We start from the raw sequence: 12,564 nt of genomic DNA on the forward strand, positions 1-12,564 counted from the left end.
AGCTGGTTGAGAGAATGCCAAGAGTGTGCAAAGCTGTCATCAAGGCAAAGGGTGGTTACTACAGGATTCCATGCCTGTTATTTCATAATTTTGATGTCTTCACTATTATTCTACAATGTAGAAAATTGTAAAAATAAAGAAAAACCCTGGAATGAGTAGGTGTGTCCAAACTTTTGACTGGTACTGTATATGTTTTTTTTAACTGTCGAAAGTATTTTAAAACTTTACTGTCAGGAAGACATTTTGTTTTGTTTTTGTTTTTACAATTAGTGTTATTATGCATAGTGGCTAAAGCGAAACACCATCAGTTATTGTGCCCAGGATAGTGAATGTGACCTCTATTTTATGTCTATTTTGGGTCAAGAGTTTGAGTCTGTTATTATTGAATAGAGGCAGACTTGGAAAAGTGGTATGATTGTTTTCTAAAAAACCTCAAACATGAAAGCACAAGTGTAAAAATGATATTTACGATATCTTAAAAATAAATGTTACTTAAGATGCTACAGTTAGCCTACATTTGATTCTGCTTTGAATTCTCACGTGTGGTCTGTGAACACCTTCCCACGGGTCAGGAGTGCAGGTATGTGTTCGACTACAGCTGCCTGTATGTTCTGTGAACCGTCTTTCCTCTCGGCGTACTTATCAGAGCGCATCGTCTGCCCAGAACGAGCTCTGAGATGAACGATATGTTGATATTCTCATATGATTATAGTATAGCAGACTTTGAGTGAAGGAACAGATCCAAACGTCAGTTTGTGCCGTTTGCATTTTAAGTGTGTCTTTCAGCTCACTGACATAGTTTAGATGTTTTTTAGTAGGCCTATTGGAATATAAGTGTATCACTGGAAACCAATTATTTATATATACACTAGACGACTGACAGGGGGTGCTGTTTTGAAGCCACCACAATTATTTTGCTCAGAAAAACTTGCCTTCAGAAAGTATTCAAACCCTTCAACCTTTTCAACATTTTGTTGTGTTACAGCCTGAATTTAAAATGGATTAAATGTAAATGTTTTGTCACTGGCCTATACACAATACCCTATAATGTCAAAGTGGAATTGTGTTTCATTTTTTWAWTTTTTTTTTACAAATTAATAAAAACATTAAAAGCTGAAAGAAATGTCATGTGCGATGTGCAACCACAGTGCCAGCAGGCCTTGATATTGGTCGGCATAGGTCATCCTCTGTCGCTCCTGGGGAACCTAGATTTCCGTTTACATTTTAGTAATTTCGCAGATACTCTTATCCAGAGCAACTTACAGTAGTGAGTGCATACAACTCTGTACTGGTCCCCTGTGGGAATCAAACCCACAACCCTAGCTTTGCAAGTGCCATGCTCTAACAACTGAGACATACGGGACCAGTCTGTGTCCTCCGTCGCGTCACCGTTGCTACTGTAGAATACCCTGTAGATGCTTTGCTGCTTTGGTATGTCTCCCTCTGATGTGGCTTCCTCGCTGCCAGATACTGCATCTTGGTCCGCAACTGTGCAATGCTCTCACACAATGACTCGAACATCTCTTATGGAACTCTGACATTGTCTCCAGCTGGAGGCAGAGTAACCTTGCTTGTCCCACACATGTTCACTTTRTATTGTGCAGTGTCTTTGCTTTCCAGCAAGTCTAGCTGCCTTATCTGATCAAGAGCTGAAGCAATGCTGATTGCCACTCTTCCAACGTATTTTGGTACTGCCATCCGCAGGTGCAAACTTCTTGACGCTAGGGGTCATATATATATATATTTTTTTTTATAACGTTCCCAAGGACTATTTCTCAGGTCCAGATCATAGAATATGCATATAATTTACAGATTAGGATAGAAAACACTCCAAAGTTTCCAAAACTGTCAAAGTATTGTCTGTGAGTATAACAAAACAGATTTTGCAGGCGAAAACCTGAGGAAATCTAACCCGGAAGTGATTTTTTAAATTTTTAATCTGTGTTTCATTTCCCGTATTTCTTCCATTTAAAGGGGTATCAACCAGATTCATTTTCCAATGGCTTCCTCAGGCTGTGACAAGGCGTTAGACATCGTTTCAGGCTTTTATTTTGAAAAATGAGCGAGATTTTTCAAAACTAGTCAGGTGTCCTTTGATTAGTTCCTGCGAGCGAGAGGGGTAGCTCTCCATTTTTTTCTCTCTTTTATTGAATAGGTTACGGTCCGGTTGAAATATTATCGATTATGTATGTTAAAAACAACCTGAGGATTGATTCTAAAAAACATTTGACATGTTTCTACGAACATTACGGATACTTTTTGGAATTTTCGTCGAACGGAACGAGGCTGTAGTTTTCTGAACATAACGCGCAACCCAAATGGCGTTTTTGTGTTATAAAAGTAATATTTATCGAACAAAAATAACATTTATTGTGTAACTGGGAGTCTCGTGAGTGCAAACATCCGAAGATTATCAAAGGTAAGCGATTCATTTTATTGCTTTTCTGACTTTCGTGACCATGCTAATTTGGGGCTAGCTGTTCTAGCATTGATTGATACACTCTTGGATTGCTTTCGCTGTAAAGCATATTTTCAAAATCTGACACGATAGGTGGATTAACAACAAGCTAAGCTGTGTTTTGGTATATTTCACTTGTGATTGCATGATTATAAATATTGTTAGTAATATTTTGCGCCCTGCAATTCAGCGGTTGTTTAGGAAAATGATCCCGCTAAAGGGATCCGTAGCGCAGAGAGGTTAAACAAATCAAAATATACATTAGATTTTAGATTCTTCAAAGTATTTGCCTTGATGACAGCTTTGCACACTCTTGGCATTCTCTCAACCAACTTTTTTTGCACATGCAAATTGGAGCCCATAGGCAGTTAACATTCAAATATACTAAACAAAAATATAAATACAACATGTTGGTCCCATGTTTCATGAGSGGAAATAAAATATCCCCGAAATTTTACATACACACAAAAAGCTTATTTTTCTCAAATGTTGTGCACAAATTTGTTTACATCCCTGTTAGTGAGAATTTCTCCTTCACCAAGATAATCCACCCACCTGACAGGTGTGGTAAATCAAGAAGCTGATTAAACAGCATGATCATTACACAGGTGCACCTTGGACTGGGGGCAATAAGAGGCCACTCCAAAATGTGCAGTTATGTCACACAACACAATGCCACAGATGTCTGAAGTTTTGATGGAGTGTGCAATTGGTATGCTGACTGCAGGAATGTTCACCAGAGCTATTGCCAGAGAATTGAATGTTCATTTCTCTACCATAAGCCGCCTCCAACGTTGTTTTAGAGAATTTGTCAGTAAGTCCAACCGGCCTCACAACAGCAGACCACGTGTAACCACGTAGCCCAGGACCTCCACATCCAGCTTCTTCACCTGCGCGATCRTCTGAGACCAGCCACCCAGACAGCTGATGAAAGCACAACCAAAAAATTTCTTCACAAACTGTCAGAAACTCATCTGCGTGCTCGTTGTCCTCACCATGGTCTTGACCTGACTGCAGTTCGGCGTCGCAACCAACTTCAGCAGGCAAATGCTCACCTTCGATGGCCACTGGTACGCTGGAGAAGTGTGCTCTTCACAGATTAATCCCGGTTTCAACTGTGCCGGGCAGATGGCTGACAGCATGTATGGCGTTGTGTGGGCACATGGTTTGCTGATATCAATGTTGTGAACGGAATGCCCCATGGTGGCGGTGGGGTTATGGTATGGGCAGGCATAAGCTACGGACAACCAAGACAGTTGCATTTTATCGATAGCAATTTGAATGCACAGTGATTCCTTGACGAGATCCTGAGGCCCATTGTTGTGCCACTCATACGCCGCCATCACCTCATGTTTCAGCATGATAATGCACGGCCCCCTTGACTTTTTTCTGATCCACGCCCCTACATTTTTTTTTAAGGTATCTGTGACCAACAGTCATGTGAAATCCATAGATTAGGGCCTAATGAATTCATTTCAATTGACAGATTTCCTTATATAAACTGTAACTCAGTAAACTCTTTGAAATTGTTGCATGTTGCTTTTATATTTTTGTTCAGTGTATACTGTATGTTAAATAAAGAGATCCAGCACTCTGTAAGTTTTCATTATTTGACGTGATATATAAACATTCTCATTGTATATAAAGCATCATAAAATGTGTGGTTTACCTCACTTAACACCCAAAGTTAAATTTTTCGAGTGCCTATAATATTTTTTTGGAACATTTATTCAGGCATCTCTGGACATCTAATGAGCATTTTTCATGCATTGAATTTCAGAAATGCACCTTTTTAAAAACGTACGAGACTGGTTTGGAGTGGCAAATCTTCTGTGGTAATAAGCTGCTGAGGCGTGCCATTTAGTAACTATTTCCGGTTTGGTAATTACAAAGATCAGCCACAAGATGGAGWCAAAAGTGTCAAAAGTGTTTATTAGGATCTCATCTAGAATCGTTTACTTTTTTATTTAACCTTTATTTAACTAGGCAAGTCAGTTTAGAACACATTCTTATTTACTATGACGGCCTACCAAAAGACAAAAGGCCTCCCGCGGGGACAGGGGCTGGGATTAAAAAATATAGGACAAAACACACATCACGACAACAGAGACACCACAACACTACATAAAGAGAGACCTAAGACAACAACATAGCATGGCAGCAACACATGAAAACACAGCATGGTAGCAACACAACATGACAACAACATGGTAGCAACACAACATGGCAGCAGCACAACATGGTAGCAGCACAAAACATAGTGCAAACATTATTGGGCACAGACAACACTGCAAAGGGCAAGAAGGTAGAGACAACAATACTTCACGTGAAGCAGCCACAACTGTCAGTAAGTGTCCATGATTGAGTCTTTGAATGAAGAGATTGAGATAAAACTGTCCAGTTTGAGTGTTTTTTTGCAGCTCGTTCCAGTTGCTAGCTGCAGCGAACTGAAAAGAGGAGCGACCCAGGGATGTGTGTGCTTTGTGGACCTTTAACAGAATGTGACTGGCAGAACCGGTGTTGTATGTGGAGGTCTCTCAGATAGGGGGGAGTGAGGCCTAAGAGGGTTTTATAAGCATCAACCAGTGGGTCTTGCGGCAGGTATACAGAGATGACCAGTTTATAACGTTGTATGGAGTGCAGTGATGTGTCCTATAAGGAGCATTGGTGGCAAATCTGATGGCCGAATGGTAAAGAACATCTAGCCGCTCGAGAGAATCCTTACCTGCCGATCTATAAATTACATCTCCATAATCTAGCATGGGTAGGATGGTCATCTGAATCAGGGTTAGCGAGGCAATTAACCCACTGTTCCTAGGCCGTGATTGAAAAAAATTATTTGTTCTTAACTGACTTGCCTAGTTTAATAAAGGTTAAATATATATWTWTTTTTTATAAATAACAATAGCAGCTGGAGTGAAAGAGGAGCGATTACAATACAGGAAACCAAGTCTAGAGTTAACCTTAGCTTRCAGATTTGATATGTGCTGAGAGAAGGATAGTGTACCATCTAGCCATACTTCCAAGTACTTGTATGAGGTGACTACCTCCAAGCTCTAAACCCTTAGAGGTAGTAATCACACCGGTAGGGAGAGTGGAATTCTTCTTACCTAACCACATGACCTTTGTTTTGGAGGTGTTCAGAACAAGGTTAAGGGCAGAGAAAGCTTGTTGGACACTAAGACAGATTTGTTGTAGAGCGTTTAATACAGAATCCGGGGAGGGGCCAGGTGAGTATAAGACTATATCATCTGCATATAAATGGATGAGAGAGCTTCCTGCTGCTTGAGCTATGTTGTTGATGTAAGTTGAGGAGAGCGTGAGGCTTAGGATCGAGCCTTGGGGTACTCCATTGGTCACAGGCAGTGGCTGAGACAAATAAAATAAAATGTTATTTGTCACATGCGCCGAATACAACAGGTGTAGACCTTACAGTGAAATGCTTACTCACAAGCCCTTTTTCACCAACAATGCAGTTTTAAGAAAAATACCAACAAAAAAAAAAGAAATAAAGTAACAAATCATTAAAGAGCAGCAGTAAAATAACAATAGCGAGGCTATATACAGGGGGTACCGGTATAGAGTCAATGTGCTGGGGCAGCGGTTAGTCGAGGTAATATATACATGTGGGTAGAGTTATTAAAGTGACTTATGCATAGATAATAACAGAGAGTAGCAGCAGCGTAAAAGGTGGGTGGTGGGGGTGTGTAATTTTGGTGGGGGGGGGGGGGGGGGGGGGGGGGGGGGGGGGGGGGGCAATGCAAGTAGTCTGGGTAGGCCTGGGGGTAGAAGCTGTTTAGAAGCCTCTTGGACCTAGACTTGGCGCTCCGGTACCACATGTCGTGCGGTAGCAGAGAGAACACTCTATGACTAGCAGCAGATGTTCTGACTTTATACACTGCACTCTTTGATATACTCCTTAGCAGGCCCACAAAAATGGAATGGTCTACCATATCAAAAGCTTTGGCCAAGTCAATAAATATTGCTGCACAACATTGCTTAGAATCAAGGGCATAATTTAGGACCTTTACGGTTGCAGTGACACATCCATAACCTGAGCGGAAACCCGATTGCATACTATAGAGAATTCTATAGAGATCAAGAAAGCCAGTCAGTTGATTAATGACAAGTTTTTCAAACACTTTTGATTAACAGGGCAAAATAGAAATTGGCTTATAACAGTTAGGATCTGCTTGATCTCCTCCTTTAAATAAAGGACGCACCGTGGCTGCCTTCCAATCAATGGGAACCTCCCCAGACAGGAGAGACAGGTTAAGGTCAGAGATAGGCTTGGYGRTGATAGGGGCAGCAACCTTAAAAAAGAAAGGGTCTAAACCATATGACCCAGATGTTTTTTGGGGGGCAAGTTTAAGTAGCTCCTTCAGCATCTTGGACTCGGTGACGGCCTGCAGGAAGAAAATGTGTAGCGAGGCAGGAGAAAATGAGGGAGGAGCATCGGGGATAGTCGCATTAGAAGAGGTGGGAGATGAGGAAATGTTGGACGGACAAGGAGGAATGGCTGAGTCAAATAGGAATCCTGACTTAATGAAGTGGTGATTAAAGAGCTCAGCCATGTGCTGGTGTTATTTTATTTTTTGATCACGTACAGACACGTTTACCAGATGTTTAACAGTGGGCGTTAAAGTGTTACGTTTCCATCATCTCATCAGAGGCAGGGAGAGATGGGAGAGAGAGATTGAGAGTTGAGGAATACAGAGAGAGAGAGACACCTCCAGCCACTTTAAAGCTTCTCTGGTTCCTGAATAGGCTCTCTCCATGTTTGACAAAAACCCATTATGTGRAGTGCCGCCTGGGGCCCACAGGGGAGCTATTGTGGGGCCGGGATGTGGGCGGCACCACCCTTCTCTCTAGTATTGATCCTTTGAATGGAGCCTGCCTCTCCTGCCTTTCTAGGCTCACCAACTGTACGCTTCTTCACAGGCCTCCCAGTGTCCTCAACAGGCTCTGACTACAAATGCACTCTCGCCACACTCGGAGAACGACGCCTGTAGAGAACGACGCCTGTTTTAAGAACGATGCCTGCCGCGCGCTTCCCGACTGGAAATTATACTGTAAGGTCTGTGTTAATGACACCTAGCTAGGTAGGATGCATCCAAAATGGAACCATTCCATCTAGGCTAGAGCACTATTTTTGACCAAAGCTCTATGAAAGTAGATAATAATGCTTACTCGGGCAGGTCTCCATCACTCTCTCCCTCTATGCGACATGGATGCAGAAATACAAAGCATAAGCTACTATGGTTGGGCGGTATCAAGATGTTCATACCTTCCTACTGTTCCTGTACCATACCGGGGTATACGGTATTACTGGCAGTGCTACAAGGGGGTGCTACTGCTTTCCAAATGTAAAAAAGGCTAAGAAATGCTTACCAATTACTAGTGAATTCCCATAGTGGATGCTAGCTAAATGCTAACATGCACAAGCAAACATAAACTAACTGCAACCAAGAAGCTTGATCTTGCAAGCTAGCCGCTAGCAAGTTAGCAACCCAAATGCATAGCTGGAGCCCTGAAATGGAGAGAATGCTTTACGCCCATCTTAAATAGTTAAGCTTATGGTCAGTTAWAAGATATTTAGCTGGCAAACAGTAGTGAAAGTCTAATATTTCTGGGAGCGTGCAAATGGCATGCTGACCTCAGTAATGTCCACCAGAGCTGTTGCCAGAGAATGATTGGCTGGGCTCCCCAGTGGGTGGGTGGGCCTATGCCCCCCCAGGCCGACCCATGGTTGCGTGCCTGCCCATCATGTGAAATCCGAATTAATTAATTTAAATTGACTGATTTCCTTTATATGAACTGTAAAATCTGTGAAATGTTTTGCCTGTTGTCTTTATATTTTTGTTCAATATAGTTACAGTATTGAATTCACAACTAAATGTTTGCCAGCTAGATATCTTAAAACTTCTTATGGCTGAAGTTTTTTTCCCCGTTAACGGGATCGATATGACAACAGCCAGTCGAAGTGCAGGGCGCCAAATTCAAAAAACAGAAATCTCATAATTAAAATTCCTCAGACATTCATGTGTCTTATATCATTTTAAAGGTAATCTTGTTGTTAATCCCACCAAAGGTTCCGATTTCAAATAGGCTTTTCAGCGAAAGCACTACAAACGATTATGTTAGGTCACCACAAAACCACAATAATCACAGCCATTTTTTCCAGCTAAAGATAGCTTCAAAAAACCAGAATAGAGATAAAATTAATCACTAACCTTCGATTATTTTAATCAGATGACACCATAGGACTTCATGTTACACAATACATGCATGTTTTGTTTGATTAAATTCATATTTATTTTAAAAAAATCAGAGTTTACATTGAGGCGACTAGATTCACTAGTTGCAAAAACATCAAGACTTTGCATAGCCACATCGTTTCAACAGAAATACTCATAAATATAGATGATAATACAAGTTATACACATGGAATTATAGATATACCTCTCCTTAATGCAACCGCTGTGTCAGATTTCAAAAAAACTTTACGGAAAAAGAAACCCACGCTATAATCTGAGACGGCACTCAAAAGTAAAACACCAAAGCCGCAAAGATGGCGTCAACATAAACAAGAAAATATATGATAAATATTCCCTTACCTTTGATGATCTACATCAGAAAGCACACCAGGAATCCCGGTCCACAATAAATGTTTGTTTTGGTCGAAAAAATCCGTTATTTATGTCCAAATACCTTCTTTTGTTAGCGCGTCTGGTTTACATATGCAAATGCTAATTCTGGTCAGCGTATATCGGACAAAAACTTCAAAAAGTGATATTACCGGTCGAAGAAACATTTCAAACTAAGTACATAATCAATCATTAGGATGTTTTTAACATACATCTTGAATAACGTTCCAACCGGAGAACTACATCAACTTCAATTGAGAGATGAACAGAGCTGCCCCTCACGTGAACGCGCCTGTTGAATGCATGGTCACCTCATGGCACCTCATACTAAATTCTGTCTCCTTCGACCCCCTTCACATTAGAGTCATCAGACTTAGTTCTATTGACTGCTGACATCTAGTGGAAGCCGTAGGAAGTGAAAACTCATCCATATGTCTCTGTATTTTGAATAGAGCTTGGTTGAAAATATGGCACCCCCAGAAAAAATACAAACAGGAAGTGGAACTTCTCAGGTTTTTGCCTGCCATATGAGTTCTGTTAAATCTCACAGACTTAATTCAAACAGTTTTAGAAACTTTAGAGTGTTTTCTATCCAATACTAATAAYAATATGCATATATTAGCAACTGAGACTGAGGAGCTGGCCGTTTACAATGGGCACCTTTCATCCAAGCTACTCAATACTGCCCCTTCAGCCATAAGAAGTTMACTTCCTCTAAAATGTAAAGTCCCCATATTTGGGGACCCTATTAGATTTTTTATTCAATTCAGTCTGGTATGAGAACGGTATACGATATCTGCTGCAAAAGCAGGGTGTCTGCAGAAAGCTGAGAATCTTGGCTATTGATTTGTGCCTTCAACTTACTACCAAATATGGGCATACGAATGTATAAGGGCAGGCCGAGCCAATTAACTAATTTCAAGATGGTACTACATTCCGGTTATCGTTGTGAAGCATAAACGAAATAAACATGCAATACGTTGATAGACACCGAAAGCCGGGACTCCACAAATCATGAGAATATCTTATTTGTCTGCCTGTGACCTACCGTTATTGATCACCAGCCCAGAGAGTCAAAATGTTTATTTTACACAACGTTTTCACCAAACAGCAAACATCTTACAAGGTAAGCTTCAAATTGTTATGTGTTTGAGCAATAGCTACATGGGGGGTATCAAATGAATCCTTAGGTTGGTAGGAACAAATCTAGCCTATTGTTATCTGATGATGTATGACTTAATGCGCATCAAAAATATGATGTTGCCTGCTTAGGCATCCATTACACAGGGGATTGGCTACTATGGCACCTTGACAGTCTTGTAGCCAATGAGATATGCAGTTGACCTGGGTAGGACAAAGCAAGGCCTATAACCTTTTATGCATAATGCAAACTATTGCTACCTGGYTWAGAGATYGGAAACGTCCCGTAACCACACCTAACACCACTTACTAAAACAATTTTTTAGGTCAGGTTTTTGCTTGTCAGAATCATGTAATTACACATGAATAGCTGTTACTTTTGGGTATATCTATTTAGGCARAAAACTYAACCTCTTAAATGTAATGGCAAAATCTAGTTAACGGTCTAAAATGCACTAAATGCTCTGCAGTTGTGCATTTGGTTTGTTAACTTTGTAGCTACTAAATCAAATACATTTTTATTGGTCGCGTACACATACAGTATTTTGCAGATGTTATAGCGGGGTACCGATATGCTTATGTTCCTAGCTCCAAAAGTGGAGTAATACCTAACAATACAAAACAATACACGCAAATCCCAAAAAGAAAAGAAAGGAATTAAGAACTATTAGAACGAGCAATGTCAGAGTGTGGAATTTAAATGTATGTGTACAGTGCATTCGGAAAGTATTCAGACCGCTTTACTTTTTCCACATTTTGATACGTTATAGCCTTATTAAAAAATTGATTCATTAGTTTTTTTCTCATCAATCTACACACAATACCCCATAATGACAAAGTAAAAACAGGTTTTTAGAATTCTTTGCAAATGTGTAAAAAATACAAACCGGAAGTACAACATTTACATATGTATTCAGACCCTTTATCAATACTTTGTTGAAGCACCTTTGGCAGCAATTACATCCTTGAGTCTTCTTGGATATGACGGTAAAAGCTTGGCAAACCCTGTATTTGGGCAGTTTTTCCCATTCTTCTCTGCAGATCCTCTCAAGGTCTGTCAGGTTGGATGGGGAGCATCGCTGTACAGCTATTTTCAGGTCTCTCCAGAGATGTTCAATCGGGTTGAAGTCTGGGCTCTGGCTGAGCCACTCAAGGATATGCAGAGACTTGTCCCGAAGCCACTCCTGCATTGTCTTGGCTGTGTGCTTAGGATCATTGTCCATTTTGAAGGTGAACCTTCACCCCAGTCTGAGGTCCTGAGCGGTCTGGAGCAGGTTTTCATCAAAGATCTTTCTTTGCTCYATTCATCTTTCCCTCGATCCTGACTAGTCTCCCAGTACCTGTCRCTGAMAACAACCCTACAGCATGATATTGCCACCACCATGCTTCAACGTAGGGATGGTGCCAGGTTCCCTCCAGACGTGTCGCTTGGCATTCAGGCCAAAGAGTTCAATCTTGGTTTCATCAGACCAGAGAATCTTGTTTCTTATGGTCTCAGAGTCCTTTAGGTGCCTCTTGGCAAACTTCAAGYGGGCTGTCATGTGCCTTTTACAGAGGAGTGGCTTCTGTCTGGCAACCCTGCCAAAAAGGCTTGATTGGTGGTGTGCTGCAAAGATGGTTGTCCTTYTGGAAGGTTCTCGCATCTCCACAGAGGAACTCTGGAGCTCTGTCAGAGTGACCATCAGGTTCTTAGTCACCTCCCTGACGAAAGCCCTTCTCCCTCAATTGCTCAGTTTGGCCAGGCGGCCAGCTTTAGGAAAAGCCTTGGTGGTTCCAAACTTCTTCCATTTAATAAGGATGGAGACCACTGTGTTCTTGGGGACCTTCAATGCTTCAGAAATGTTTTGGTACTCTTCCCCAGATCTGTGCCTCGACACAATCCTGTCTCGGAGCTCCACGGACAATTATTTTSACYTCATTAATTGGTTTTTGCTATGACATGAACTGTCAACTGTGGGACCTTATATAGACAGGTGTGTCTTTCCAAATCATGTCCAATCAATTAAATATACCTCAGGTGGACTCCAATCAAGTTGTAGATACATCTCAATCATGATCAATTGAAACAGGATGCACCTGAGCTCAATTTTGAGTCTCATAGCAAAGGGTCTGAATACTTATTTCAGTTTTTTTATTCTTAACACATTTGCTAAACTTTCTAAAAACCTGTTTTCGCTTAGTCATTATGGGGTATTGTGTGTAGACTGAGGGGGAAAAAATGTGAATCTATTTTAGAAAAAAGCTGTAATGTAACAAGATGTGGAAAATGTCAAGGGTTCTGAATACTTTCCGAATGCACTGTATATAAGAGCCGAAGCT

The sequence above is a fragment of the Salvelinus sp. IW2-2015 genome, linkage group LG22 (genome assembly GCF_002910315.2).
Source record: "Salvelinus sp. IW2-2015 linkage group LG22, ASM291031v2, whole genome shotgun sequence".
Classification (NCBI taxonomy): Eukaryota; Metazoa; Chordata; class Actinopteri; order Salmoniformes; family Salmonidae; genus Salvelinus; species Salvelinus sp. IW2-2015.